The sequence below is a fragment of the Nycticebus coucang genome, chromosome 2 (assembly GCF_027406575.1).
Source record: "Nycticebus coucang isolate mNycCou1 chromosome 2, mNycCou1.pri, whole genome shotgun sequence".
Lineage (NCBI taxonomy): Eukaryota > Metazoa > Chordata > Mammalia > Primates > Lorisidae > Nycticebus > Nycticebus coucang.
Genome location: NC_069781.1, coordinates 10,822,024 through 10,836,378, shown reverse-complemented (window position 1 = coordinate 10,836,378; position 14,355 = coordinate 10,822,024). Strand labels below are relative to the sequence as shown.

The 14,355-nt window shown below is 45.0% G+C and overlaps 1 protein-coding gene and 1 pseudogene across 2 annotated transcripts in view; both read left to right on the top strand.

Annotated features, from left to right (window-relative positions):
• The window catches only part of MVB12B (multivesicular body subunit 12B), a 177,517-nt gene that overhangs the window by 105,077 nt on the left and 58,085 nt on the right, over nucleotides 1-14,355 (top strand). The gene's annotated exons all lie outside the window — the stretch shown is intronic.
• LOC128580270 (uncharacterized) lies at nucleotides 2,644-2,740 on the top strand (annotated as a pseudogene).

Here is a 14,355-nt window from a genome sequence, read left to right as displayed (position 1 = left end):
ACAGGGTGGATGGAAGGATGGAAGAGGGGCAGGGGAGTGTTTGGCCTCGGGTCTGCCTTGCACAGGAGTGCCCTCCTAGACCCCTGGGAGAGGAGTCATCCGATTTTCCTCTCAACCACCTCCAGTGTCTGGGACCATCACCTCCAACCAGCCTGTTCCATCTCTGTGGAATCCTCCCTCGTCCAACTGGGCTCTGTCTTCCTGCATTTTCATGTCCATCCAGCAGTTGGGGAGGCTGTGTTCTGTCGTCCGAAATTAGCCAGCTGTTGTACACAGCCCGTCAGTATTTCTCTCCTGCGCTCAGACGTGGGGTGGGGACCTTCTGCTGACTCAGTGCCGAAACTCATGTCACTCTCTCTGCCACTGATCAAAGTGGCCACAAAGCCAACCTTTCATCCTCACACTTTCTCTTCTAGGAATTTCTGCTAGAAAATACAGATGTGCAAAAAAGATTTGCCTACCAGGATGAGCACTGCTGCTTTTTAAAAATGAAGCTTCAAAACAGGAGGGGAGGTGAATGTATCTTAAATGCCCCAAACAAAGGCAAACGGTTAAAATTATAAGACTTCCATATAATGGCCATTCAGGAAGTGATGATTTAAATAAAAAGATGACATGAATATTGTTAAGTGGGGGGGGGGAAATACAGGTGACAAACCAGAATGTGCAATGTGGTCTTATTTTAGAAGATCCACCTAAAGGTGTGGGAAGGTCCATGCCGAGGTATTTACAGTGGTTTCCCCAGACTTTGCTCTTCTTTTTCTTTTTCTGGTGTCTTTGTAGGTCCTCGTTTTTCCGTAACAGCATGTGTTGCTTTTGTAATAAGAAAAAACATACAGACTTGATATGAATGTGGCACGTTCCTGGCAGACCCTCCTGTGCTGCGGGGTCAACCTGTCTTTCCTGAGTGCTTAGGGCCACCTGACTTGTAACATGCTCTTGAAATGTACTGGAAATTACTTCCAGACCACAGATCAATAATTTCCATATTGTCCCTTTTTGAGAATAAGATTTTTTTTTTTCCTATTACTTGGTTCCCCCCAGAACTTCCTGCTCACTCATGTTGCTCAAAGATCACAGTCTGTGATTCCAGCCTCACCCTGATGCCCCCAGCCCTGCAGACGTGGAGAGACGGGAAAGCACCCGGCTGCTCGAGCTGCCTCCCTACCTTCCTTGCTCTTCAAATCCCCCATCACCATGTTACTCTGTTCCGTAGGGTTTTGAAGATGGCTTTTCTTAAAGAAGGACATGGAAGTAAAATGATGGTCCCCTGGCTTGGTCTACTCTCTTACCCATCTGTGTTAGGGCCGGCAAACTGTTGCCAGCAGCCATATCCCAGCCACGGCCTGTTTTTTATATGACCTGCAAGCTATGGATGATTTTAATATTTTAAAATAGCTGGAAAAATAAAAGAAAAAATATATAGGGATCTGTGAAAATTACATGAAATTCATATATGAAATTTTGGTGTCTATAAATAAAGTTTTTCCAGAACACAGCCATGCCTGCTCCTTTATAGACAGTCTGTATACGGCTTTGGCACTGCAGCGGCAGCACTGAGTGTCTGCAGCCAGCTCTGTGTGGCCCCCAAACTGTTGGTATTTGCTGACCCTTCATTGAAAACATTTGCCAGCACCTGGTCAGTGTTATCAATCAGAAGCTATAGGTGCTGCTCCCTCTATTGCTCTAAACGTTTTTATTTTTTTTTAAGCATAGTTTCTGGAACCACCCTTTTCGACTGTTCTTACTTTAGTAAAACCTACTTTCCTGGTCACAGCTTTCCCTGACCTTTCCTGGTGCTGTTCTTACTGGTGTAGACCCACCCACCCCACAGCAGTGTGCCTTCAGTCTTTGGGGCATGCCTTTAAGATTTCACCTCCTTGGAAAACTCTCTTCAAAGCCAGGTTTATTTCTCTAGATTCTTCCCCAACCCTTACCCCTGAATTTACTGACCAGAACTCTTAGTGGCTCTTAATTGTCTTTTTAAAGAACATCGGATCTTGACTCAGCATATGTAGCTCAGCAGTTAGGGTGCAGGCCACATACACCCAGGCTGCTGGGTTCGAGCCCGGCCCAGGCCTGCCAAACAACAATGACAACTACAACCAAAAAACAGCTGGGCGTTGTGGCGGGCACCTGTAGCCCCAGCTGCCTTGGGAGGCTGAGGCAGGAGAATCACTTAAGCCTAAGAGTTTGAAGTTGCTGTGCGCTGTGATGCTACAGCACTCTACCGAGGGCGACATAGTGAGACTCTGTCTCAAAAAATAAATAAATAAATAAATAAATAAAAAGAGTGTCATCTTTTCTGAAAAGTCTTTTACTTCAGTCCCGAATGGTGGCAGCCTACTTGTTTCTTAGAGTTTCTTTTTTACATGTTTAGATGTCTGACCATTCTCTTGTTTCTATTTCTACTATTACAGAAGAATGTAAGGTAGTTCCAAAAATACATGGAGCAAAATGAAAATGCAAGTGAAGAAATAAGAGTGAATGAAAAATAGAATAGAAAAGTAGAGTGCAGCTGTGAGCAGGGGTTCTGGATTTAGTTCTGAATAAGAGAACAGTCTTACAGCTAAAACCCAAACAAGCTAGTTCCCTGGGAAGAACCTAACGATTCTCCTGCACCCAGAAATCCTTCTTTGTGTAGGATAGGTGCTGATGCTCATAGAGGCATTCCTTGGAAAGCTGAAAAAAAAAAATGAGTAAAAAACATCCCACTGTCAAAATATGTGCTTTGTTTTCAGATAGACTTATTTCTTTAGTTCTGTTTTTCCACATTGTACTCCGTATGAATATTAATCCTACTGGTACAGGCTAAAACTAGTTAATGTCTCTGACAATATTGTGCATGAGCGAGAAATATATAAATATTTACAACCTGGGAGGAAAAGGATGCTCCTGTAATATGCTGTGACCAACAAAACAACTGCTTTTCAGGGGTCGTAACCACAAGTTTGATAATGACAGCTGATATGCCCGTGCATGGGGAGTGGGGGATACATGTTGGTAGTGAACCTAAAATGTGTGAGAATTGAGTGAGTTTAAGAGTGTTCTTACAGTGGGCACCGTGCACCTGACGGGGCTGGAGCCCTAGCAGGTGGCAGGAGAGATGGTCCTTTCCCTACCTCCTGCTCAGACCAGACGCGCACACCTGTGCTGAAAGCTTCCTGTGAGAGGGACCAGGCCAGGGAGAGCCCAGCCCGGCTTTCCGGCCCCAGGTGACCATACTGTGCTATTCTTTGGTGGTTGTCTTTATAATCTGATTTATATCTCTAAGACAGAGTTTTCACCAATAAAACTTATTTTTCTCCCTTTTGAAAAAAATTTACATAATATTGTCAAATAGTACAAACACATATTAAAACTGGTGTGGGATAAAACCAAAAAATCTCAACAACACACAAATTCAGGATGAGCCACGATGCAGAAATAATCCCCAAAGCCTCCCAATATTTGGGAGGGCAGGCTCCCTCCCTCGTCTCAGGCCAGGCCGCCTTGCTGACATCTTTGCTGACCTGTCAGCATTAGGCTGATCGTGTCACAAAAGAGAAAGGGGCACACGGTTGAACCAGGACAGAAGCTGTAACCGAGTTCTGTCCCAGCAGGCTCAGGGGCATTGGCCACCTTGCATGTAGCTCTTTTTTTCCGCTCAGCTTTCTTTTGGATTTCTGGAAAAGCCATCTGATTCCCCTCCATGGCCCTTCCTTCTGAAAAGCCAGTCCCCTTTCAAGATGTCTGACACCAGGGAGGATGTGAGTGTGGTCAGTGAGGTCTCAGTCCAGTCTTGCACCAGTTTCCATCACGACCCTTGATCAAAGAGGAAGAGGATCTTATCAGAAACCCAGAACCGTGGCTGAGCCGTGTAACTGACATTAAACTAGGAAAGCACGAAGCAATTAAAAATAATTAATGATTTCTGAATATCAGCCTTCTCCATGCAGTTTTAATCTAGTCCTCATTTAAATTGGAAGATGGACATTTAATTATCAGTATTATGAAATTCATGATTTATATATTTCATCCAATTGGGTAAAAATTTCTGCCACCAGCTCTTCATCTTATGATGAAAAAAAAAAATGTGTATCTTACAATGTGATCATTTAAAAGCTCATCTGCAGCGTACCAAACAATTCCAAACATATTTTCCTTTCATTTGTAGTGATTATGTTCTTTCTCTTAATTAGGAAAAAGAAATATCTCACCTGGAAAATTGAAAATAAACTCAATACTTTAATGATCATGAAGCATTGCGGGGCTGGAAAATAAAGTCTGACAGACTAAAACAGTAGGGTGCTTGAGAACCGCTGCTCTTTCCTGGGGTGGTGCACCAAGTGCCCGCGTCCGCATGTAGTGTTTATGGTCTCACGCTGCGGAATTTGCGTCCCTGTTCTGTGGGCTCTCCCTTTCCCATGTGTTTGGGTGAGTGTGCTGCTGATGAGCACCCCTGAGGGACTGAGGTGCCGTCTTCTAGTAGCAGCCCCTGAGTAATGTTCACCAGCTGCTGCATTCACAGGTGTCCCTGTGGCCTTCGTCTTCAGTGGACACTTCCTTGTGGCTTGAGGTGGCATCGCGTATCAGACCCCTGCTTCCCTTCAGCCTCCATTGGGATTTTTCAGGGTCACCTAGGACTGGTTCACAAGGTGGGGGGTAAGAGTATGGGAGGGCGGCCAGGATCTGACAGAGGAACATCAGCTTGGCACAGCCACAGATAATAGCATATCGGGAAAATTCCTGAATGAAGTGAAAAAAGATTTATAATAATGACATTCAAATCAAGGAAGAAAGGAAGTCATTTTAAAGGCACATACATTTTTATCATCACCTGTAACAGCCATTGCCTCCCTTGTCTGTCCATCTATTCTTGCCATGAGTGACAATGAAAGCGAGTATAAAGAAAAATGTAAGAAAAAGAAGAAGTGAATGGGAGCGGATAGGGAATTGGCCGCATGGCGTATTTGTATATCCTGATGTAAAAGGTGCGGCTGACAGGTGGCCAGGTTTGCTCTGTACACAACCATGTGTGTGCTGTCAGGCGCACGCATGCTGCCTTGTTTCGATTGATGAATTGCCTGCTTTCTTGATTAAACCTTCCGTCACTTAAGAAACAAAAAGCCTGTGTTTAGATGGCAGAGTGGGACATGTCAAAAAAATCTGTCTCCTTTACCTTTGTGCAGATGTTGGGCACAGACTGTAACATGTATTATTAAAATGAATGTGGCATTTACTGTGCATTATTCCTTTCCTGGGAGAAAGGACTGTAAATTATATGCTAATAATAAGCTTTAACCCTTTCGAAATGCGGAAGATTTAAGAGTGCAAATATTCACGTAGGCCTGACTAATTGGATGTGCTTTTATACATCCACCCTGGTAGCTGTGTCACTGACGTTAATGAACAGTGTGTGCGGGCAGATACACAGGGCACCTGGGGGACTCGCCTCCTGGAGGTTTTCTGCTGTGCGTGTGCCTCCTGTGGGATTTCATGGGGAGAGAGGCCCCAAAAACTCTGCACTGGGCTCTGGGTCATCTCCCAGATTAAGACATGGCTGTGTCCCCAGTGAGCACTCTGGAGCTGAGCTTGGAGGCTGGTTTTCTCTTTGCTCTCCGGTGTGGGCTGGACCCACTAAGTTCTTTTCCTTGACTGGGCTTTTCCAGCCTAGTCCAGTTGCCCAGGTAGCAGACTCATCTCTCCCAAGTGCCGCTTGGTCCCCTTTGCGCCTTGGATCCCACCCTAGCCAGCTGCTGCCTGCATTCATTCAGACCTCACCTGCCCGGAGTTAAATTCATTCAGCTCTCACCTGCCCAGTGTCAAGCTGTCAGCAGCCGGCCCCCACCTGTCCAGGTTGTCTCCCATTTCTCTTTACCTGTGTCCCACCAGCCTGGATCACTCCCTGCCTCCTCCTCGCCTCTGTTTCCTTCTGAGCACTTACCCTGCCATTTGAATGGCTCAGCTCACACCCCCGTGTCCTCTCTCTGCCTCTGCCCACCCATCTTTGAAGGCCTAGTTCCCAAATGCCTTTTCCACCAAGCTTTTCTGATTTTTTTCCACCCGGGGACATTCTCTCCCACGCGCCCTTGTGTTGGATCGAGTTCACCTGTGAGCACCTTGAGAGGGCAGAGACTATAGAGAGGATGGAGGCTCAAGGAGGAGCCTTTTTGAATCAAGGAGGATATATGTAAACAAAGGCAAAGAGTAAGGACTGTTCACTCCTTCATTCATTTATCAGACACTGAGAGCCGGGTGAGTACAACGGGAAGCCTGTTGCAGAAGGTTCAGTGTGTGACCAACCAGGCATTTGGGGTTGGAAGCGTGGGTTCAGACTCTTAGCTTTGACACACACTAGCCATCACACAGAGCTGCTGTGAACAGCTGCCCAGGTTGTGCACTGCACAATGTATGTGAGCGGCGCCCCCTAGAGCTTGCAAGTGCCCTGTTCTCTGCTGACTTGGGCAGTGCGAGTTATTCATACCAGTAAAAGAACATGGTAATTGCCTGCTTCCTTTCCTGGATTGTTGTCAAGATCCCGGGTCTGTAAGAACACTCTGTAAACCAGGAAGCAGCCAGGAATGGCACTCCTCTCCACGTGTGCCTCCCCTGCAGTGCTGGGATCTGAGTCAGATCCCAAAGATTTGTTGAGAATTATCACTCAGGACACACTGGCTTGTGCCAAGCGTGGTCTTCCTCTTCTTAGCCTTGTGTGCTCCCTTATGTAATTTGCTATATAAGATTACTCTTCTGAGTGCTCAGAAAAACATTCTCGGTCCAGAGACACTAGCAACAAAAGGCTCTCTGGCATGGCCCAGCTCGGCTCCCCCTGGAAGCTGAGACTTTCTGTCACGCACCATCACTTAGAAGTAGGCTATTTTCTGTGGCAAGCAGCCCACGAGCCCTTTTTCTGGAAGGTGACAGAATGATGGCTTGGGGGCAGGAAGAAGAGAGGTGCTGGCAGAGTGAGCAGAGACCTCTGTGAAGCCGTCCAGTGTGCCTTTGGTGTTTGGAGGGAAAGGCCCGTGGGGGCTGATTTCTGCTCCAGGCTTTCATTGCTGCTTTTCCGGTGCTCCATGGTTAGGAAAATATTAAGACTTTTTCCAGTTAAGTCATCATGAAAAATAAAAATATTATTAGGTGACAGATACTTCAGTGCTCTTAAAAAGGTGGCCACTTTCCCACTATGCTTTCATTCTCTCTTTGGTTTTTAAGCATGGCAGAACTCAGGCAGCGTTGGTTTAATGAGCCACATCCCCTTCCTAAATCCATGCATGAGGCAGCCAAGGGGTAATGGATTAAACTAGGGCAGGAGCCAGAATTGCTGAGCAGGCCCTGGTTCTCCCACACACTAGCCCAGTGAGGTCAAACAGAGCCTCCAGCCTCCCTGGACCTAAATTCCCACATCTCGGCTGGGCGCCTGTAGTTCAGTGGTTAAGGCACAAGCCACATGCACTGGGGCTGGTGGGTTCGAACTTGGCCCGGGCCTGCTAAACAAACAAACAAAAAATAGCCGGGTGTTGTGGCGGGCACCTGTGGTCCTAGCTGCTAGGGAGGCTGAGGCAAGAGAATCAATTGAGCCCAAGAGTTTGAGGTTGCTATGAGCTATTACATCACGGCACTCTACAGAGGGTGACAAAGTGAGACTCGGTCTCAATTTTTAAAAAGTGAAATTCCCACATCTGTCCATATCAGAAGTCTCAGACGCTTCACCATCATGGTAGTTCAGCTTCCTGTGGCTCAGACATGGCCTAGCATCTTAGGCAGAGGTGACAACACCCACTCCCACGGCTGCAGGTGTGTAGGAAGGAGACTTGTGTTTCACAGCTTCAGATGCCCCAGATGTGGCCAGCAAACGTGCCATTATTGTTCCATCCAAACATCGCCTTAGTTGTGAAGTTCATCAACACAGAAAAACTAGCCCTGACCTTTCTCCCTATGGGTTTATCGTCCTTATTTAGTTTTTCAGCAGAACTATGCCTCCAGTTCCCCCTTGTAATTCACTTTCTGGTAGACCTCGTGATTGTAGACCCTGCCAGAGAAACGCTAAAGACGGAGGAAGGCCGCTTGATCCCAGTCCTTAGCTTGCTCTGGGTGAGTAAAGCGATGTGGTTTACCAGACACTCCTGCCTACGAGCCCCTATGCCAGATTAGCCGTTTGCTTCTTTCTTGATCTCTGTCTGTCTCATAGTAAACTGTCAGCTATGCAGCGTAAATGATACAACTAAGGTAGCTTCTTTCATTGAAACACACTTAGGGAGCAAAAGTTGTTTTTGCTTTATTACAATGGATTGAATAATTAAATTAGTTTACTTAACACGCAGCCTTCCTGCCTTCCTCCAGTGTGTGCCCCGTATAAGACTGCGTAATACACACTTTGCATGTGTTTTGTCATTTAATCCAAACAGACCCTAACCAAGAAAACCTTTTACAGATGAGAAAACTGAAGTTTTGGGAGGTCACGATTTGCTGTGTGTGATTTACTGAGTGGCAGCTGAGGAGGCTACTTTAGCGCAGGTTGTGTTCTCCCCCAGTCAGGCTGAGAAGCAGAAACGGCACACACACCTGCAGTGAATCACGCCAGGACTCACGTGTTGGAGATCAGCACTGTTTGAAGTCTCAGAGTCTCCTGGGCATGTATCTCTGGGACCTTATCCCAGGGAGGCCTTGACACTGATGGCCAGTACCAGGTGCAGCAGGCATCAAGTTAGGGGGCATGTGGCAGCTCTTGCTGTGGGGACACTTGGCCTCCTTACTTAAAGTGATCTTGGGAAAGGACCTGTACCTGTCCTGTGAAATGACGTGAGAGGGCTGGAGCCCTGTCTGGGACACAGAAAGTGCTGTGGATATATAACGGTGAGTCCAATTACTCCCAGCCCCTTCTCATCTAGGAGAGGAGAGACACCAGGTTTCTGAAGGAATCTCCCCTAGCAGTAGGTGGGCTGCACCGGCCCTGCTGCTGTAGACCTCTGTCTGGAGAATCCCAGGCACTGAGACATCTCCTGTGGCCTTCTCTGAGCCTGAAACGATAGTGGGTGGCCCAGATCCACAGTTGCACTTACTGAGACTGTACCCCAAGCTCTCCTGTGCTGTGAGCCCCTGTACCCTGGCCACAGGCAGGGGTCTCGTTTGAACTGTTACCTTAGTGCCACCCTGCCTTCCATAGTTGGAAACTCCGTTCTCTAGCCTGGGCCTCCTGTGAAGTAACCTCTGCTAAAACTAAGCCCAAGGTTACCGAGCAGGTCCAGAACCTGAGTGTCCCCTGTCAGCACTCAGAATGGCCCTAGCCTGTGACCAGTCAGTTCCCAGAACACCTTCCCCTCCTGCCCACTCCAGCTGCCGAGCTGCCACACTCAAGTTAGGACAGTGGTGGCAGAGCGACAGGTTCCAGGCTGGTGTATTTACGCTCTTGGTGCTCCCCAAAAAAGCATGTAGACAGTGGCAGGACTTGGGACTTGGACAGCCACACAAGTTTGGCAACAAGATGAAATTTATCCTTGAGCAATCACACACTAGGAGCATCCCCCCTTTTGTGTCAGAACAAATCCATATAATTGCCAACATTAGGACAAAAGAAATTCTGATCCTTTTAGAATGATAAAGCTACTTTTCTTGTGCAGACAGAATACCTGAGTCCATCCATTGTCATACAGTTGATGTTTATGTCCTGGAAACTAAATGTTTTTTCTCTCTTCTTATTAACGGCCATGAAGGTCCTCAACCTTTTAGGTTATTATTATTATTATTTTTGATCTTCACTCTTGCAACCTGAGTTTGGATGGAATATATTTATCACATATCCTGGAGAACGAGGCTCCTTCTTCCCCAAATTTGTCTTGCCCTTGTCTCTGAGACAATGAATGATGCTGAACTCTCATCCAAGGTTGAGATCCTTTGTTAGAAAGTGGTTTCTTACGCCTAACTTGTCTTATGGCATGAATGGTCTCATGATCCACTGGCGAAGCAACAGCCATAATTTTGAATGAGAGAGTCAAGCTTGCCTCGTTGGCCCCAAGCATCACTTCCGGTGACACACTTAGAAGTCCTTAATCGCTTGCTACCTAGAGGCAATAAATGTGCCTGTTTTTATGTTCCATTGCCTGTGTGTTTACCTGAAATATGCCCTGCGCTAGCAAAGTACTCATGTCACTCCTGCAAGAAGGTCCTTGGCTTGTGAATTACAGGCCTTCACCCACCCTTACTCTGCCAGCGGTGGCTGTGTCTGTCATAGGTCCACGACCACTGCTTCTTCAGCTGCTAAGTCTCCTGGCCATTAGTGCTTCCTGTAAAACTTTGGCCGCCCGCTTGGTTTCCCAGTTGTCAGAAAGGAAATCCTCTTTCCTTATAACATCTTGGTCAGTGCCTGGCTTCTCAGCAGGAGTTCAGGGTTCATCCTGGGAAGGCAAGGGATGCCATGCTCCTTCACTGGTGTGTGCCGGACGCCCAGCCCAGGGCCTGGCACGCAGGAAGCACTCAGTGACACTTGGTAGCCACTTGATTCTGGAGAGGACCTGTGTCTTGGCACCAGTCCACCCTCTCCATCTGCATGACTTTTTTTTTTTTTTCAGAGTCTCACTTTCTTGCCCCCGTAGAGTGCTATGGTATCATAGCTCACAGCAACCTCAAACTCTTGGGCTCAAGTGATCCTCTTGCCTCAGCCTCCAGAGTAGCTGGGATTACAGGTGCCTGCCACAATGCCCGGCTATTTTGTTTTAGAGATGGAGTCTGGCTCTTGCTCAAGCTGGTCTTGAACTCCTGAGCTAAAAGTAATCCACCCACCTCAGCCTCCCGGAGTGCTGGGATTGCAGGCGTGAGCCCTGTGCCAGGCCACCTGCATGACTTTAAACAGTTTATATTTCAGTCCATTTTCTCTTTTGTAATTTTGAATTACATTTTCTCTTCTGAATTTTGAGGATTAGTGATAATGTACGCAAAGTACCTAGTAATGGGCGGGTGGCCAGAAATGGTAGCAGCTGTAGCTGTCATGATACTGTTGGTATTCCATCCAAGTGCTTGTTTCTTGCACCCCTTTTTTTAAATTTCAGATTAATGAGAGGGTATAAACAATTAGGTTACAAGGTTTGCATTTGTTAGGAAGAATCCCTGTGGAAGTGCTTTCTATTATTCCTTGTACTGGCCTTAGTCCCCTGTAGTCCAACTCCTTTCCCCCACCTAAGAATGCGGTGGGGGGAGGGGACAGCTTGTCCAAGGGGACTCGCACCTAGCCCAGGGGATCTTCTGGTGCAAACCCTCCTTCCTGGGTTAGAAATCAGAAATCAGTGATTGCTTGAGATGTTAGTTTGCTACTGGGTAAAACAGTTTCAAAGAGAACTTCTCAACATTTAGATGATCCTCGATTTCCCTTTTCCCTTTCCATCAAGTCAGCTCTGATTGGAGAAAGATCACATCAACCCTCCAAATAGTTTCCCTTCTTTCTTCTTTGCTTTTCTTTTTCTTCTTCCTTTTTGACTTGTGGCTCCTTCCTTTCCAACCACTCCTCTCCCAGGACCCTTTAAGAAAAAAAAAGTGTGTGTATGTGTGACACACACACACATTTACACATTTGTCCTAAAAAAAAAAGGAATATATATATATATACATAAATATATATACACACACATACATATATATATTTACACAAACTTTATGGTCACCCTTTATGTTATATACACATACATATCACAGGAGCCACCACTGAGCATATCGCCTCCCGGTCCCCTGTCCCTGAGGTCTCTTACTGCTCAGCCAGTGGCACCACCAGGCTCTAAGGCCACAAGGACACACCTGTACCCGTACCGCAGGCGTCCTGTTCACATGCCTCTTCTAGGGGGTTGAGAGAGTAGATTCAACAACTTCCTCGGATGTCCTGTCTCATGGCAGGTCATGCCACTTTAAAGTGTGTGGCTATCAGTGCTCAGGGATCGCTTATTTCTTCGGGCTATGTTTTTTAAAAAAAGATATTGTACCTTTTATTTGGATTTAATGAGGACAGACATTTTAATCAGAGGTTAGTCATTTTTTGCAAACTATTGTTTTGATTCGTCATTTTTGCAGATAATTAAATGGTTCAGTTGGCACAGTGTGTCTACTTTATTAAAACAGGTAATTTTGAAAAAAAGAGAGAGAGATGCTATTTTTTTGGATCACTGCACAAGAATTGCTTTTATCTTCGTCTTTGAGCAGAGTTTCTGGTGGTTTTGCCCTCTCTTGTTGGGGCATTGGTATCCTTTCTGGTCTGGTGGGGTCTGCCCTTTGATGATTGGGATGTTAGCTGCTGCTCCCCTTGAAACGGGAGCTGAAGAATAAATTCTGTACTGTTAACTCTTAGGAGGACTCTTGGGTTTTAATTGGATTGGGGAAAAGAGCCTACAACTTATGAACTTTGCAGAGCAGCAGTTCTTGTGCTAAAAACAGATTAATTGTAGCCCTCACAGTGGGTGGAGTTTAAAAGTCAATTACTGCTTGTCCTATTACAATTTACATACCTAGGATTTGAAAAAGTCTGTCACTTAGTGCAAAAATGAAAAGGTTACGTGTACTAGTGTGAGTATACCTACGACTTTTCATTTGTAAATGCTTCAGATACTTGTATTTGTATGTATGCAACTTGTAGCTGCAGGGTTATAACTACATCTGTGGGTAAGATTCCTAATGAAGAGTAACCTTTGAGATTTGGTTCTTTTGATCCGTAGTGGCTTAGAAAACAGTCCTTTGTCTGGCAGCCCAATCCACTTGTAGACACAGTGGCCAGCCCTGCAGAGCCTAAGGAAGACTCCACTCGGGGTCATGAACTAGTAAGGGAATGGCCCTTCAGGGGTCAATTTTTTCAAAACAAATTGCTCACAACATTTGTTTTCTTTGATTTTTCCATGTTTGTGTCCTGAATCAGTTAATTCACTCATTAAAAGGATTTATTTTAGATGGACCAATTAAAACTTTGGAAGCTAATTTTTTGCTGAGCAGTGTAGACCTCTGAAAACACAATTTATAACCTGGCTTCTGCCCTTTTCCACAGAGAGCTGTCTTACAGTAGTATAAAATCTGGTGCTCATAGAAGTACAAAGTGCTGTTCTTTGTCCTCTGGGTTCTGGGGCTAGGCGGCTGCACGGGTGGGTTTCTCAAGCCCTCCCATTGTTTAAAGGTGAATGGGCAAGGATGAAAAGTCCAGCCCAGCCCAGGAGTGGCATGCTGTATTTGTTTGCTTGTATAAACCCTGTAGTTTAATTTTTTTAATAGTAAGCTGCTATGTAGTTCGGATATTTAAACAGTTATTAACCGAATGACAATTAACAGATTGCATAGACAGATTTTCTTTTGAAAACCTCTGAAATTGAGTACAGTTTGCAAAACTATCACGGCATAGTAATGACAATGAATTTTGATTTCCCGGAACTGATATTAGACTCCTTATTAAACTATGTGCATCTGCTTTTAATTTACTCCAAATAATTGGAAAATGCAATGAAGCTTTCCAATTAAAGCACGGCTTTATGCTGTTTAATAATACCCCCATAATATTATAGCTTATGAAGTGACAGGTGAGTTGGTGTATGAATAAAACATAAAGGCAGCAATAAGGGACAGAAAACCGGAGACAGTTGCCGGGATTTTAAATGCTGGATGTAATTTGCATATATTAATCTCTTCTTTTCAGCCTTATCAGGCGTTCTTCAGTATTTGAAGTTAAAATAGCGTTGACAGGCGGGAGTACGCTTAGTTTTTTCAAGGATTTATTACTTGTATAATTTCTGATCTTTAATAAGCAGATATGACTGATCCTCATAGTTCTATAGAAATCGGTTAATTGTTCCAGATGGCGTGTACTGATTATGCAAAATTACTTTTCACACCATTTTTTTTGTGATGGAGTTTGGAGTAAAATTACATTTTTTATAGCCTTCTTATCATGCTGTTTTACAGTGGTTTTTCCACAGAAGTTGAATTTAATCTACTATATTACATTGACCAGCACAGTTATTCTAATGTAGCATTTTGTGATTTGACAAAGAATAATAGAACACATTGCTCATTGTTCATTACTGTGTCCCTAATAAAAAGGAGCTCCTGTGTATAACACATAGCTGTTATTTGTGAAGAATGCCTAATTTCATACAGTTAAAAATGCAAAATTGTATTATGAAGTGGTTCCTTTTGGGGAGAGACTATCTGAAGAAAGCAAATGGAAATAGGCTTGTTGCTACAGATTTTACATGCTAAGGGAGGAGTCTTCTTTGAAGACCAGTGTATTTAAATCATGCTACTTTCTTCTTCGAAGGAGAAAAGAAAAAAAACTAGATATATCTCATTCTATTAAGAGAGGTGTCACAGGTTGACTTGTCTTGATTTACATAATCCCAGAAGTCTTTATAATTG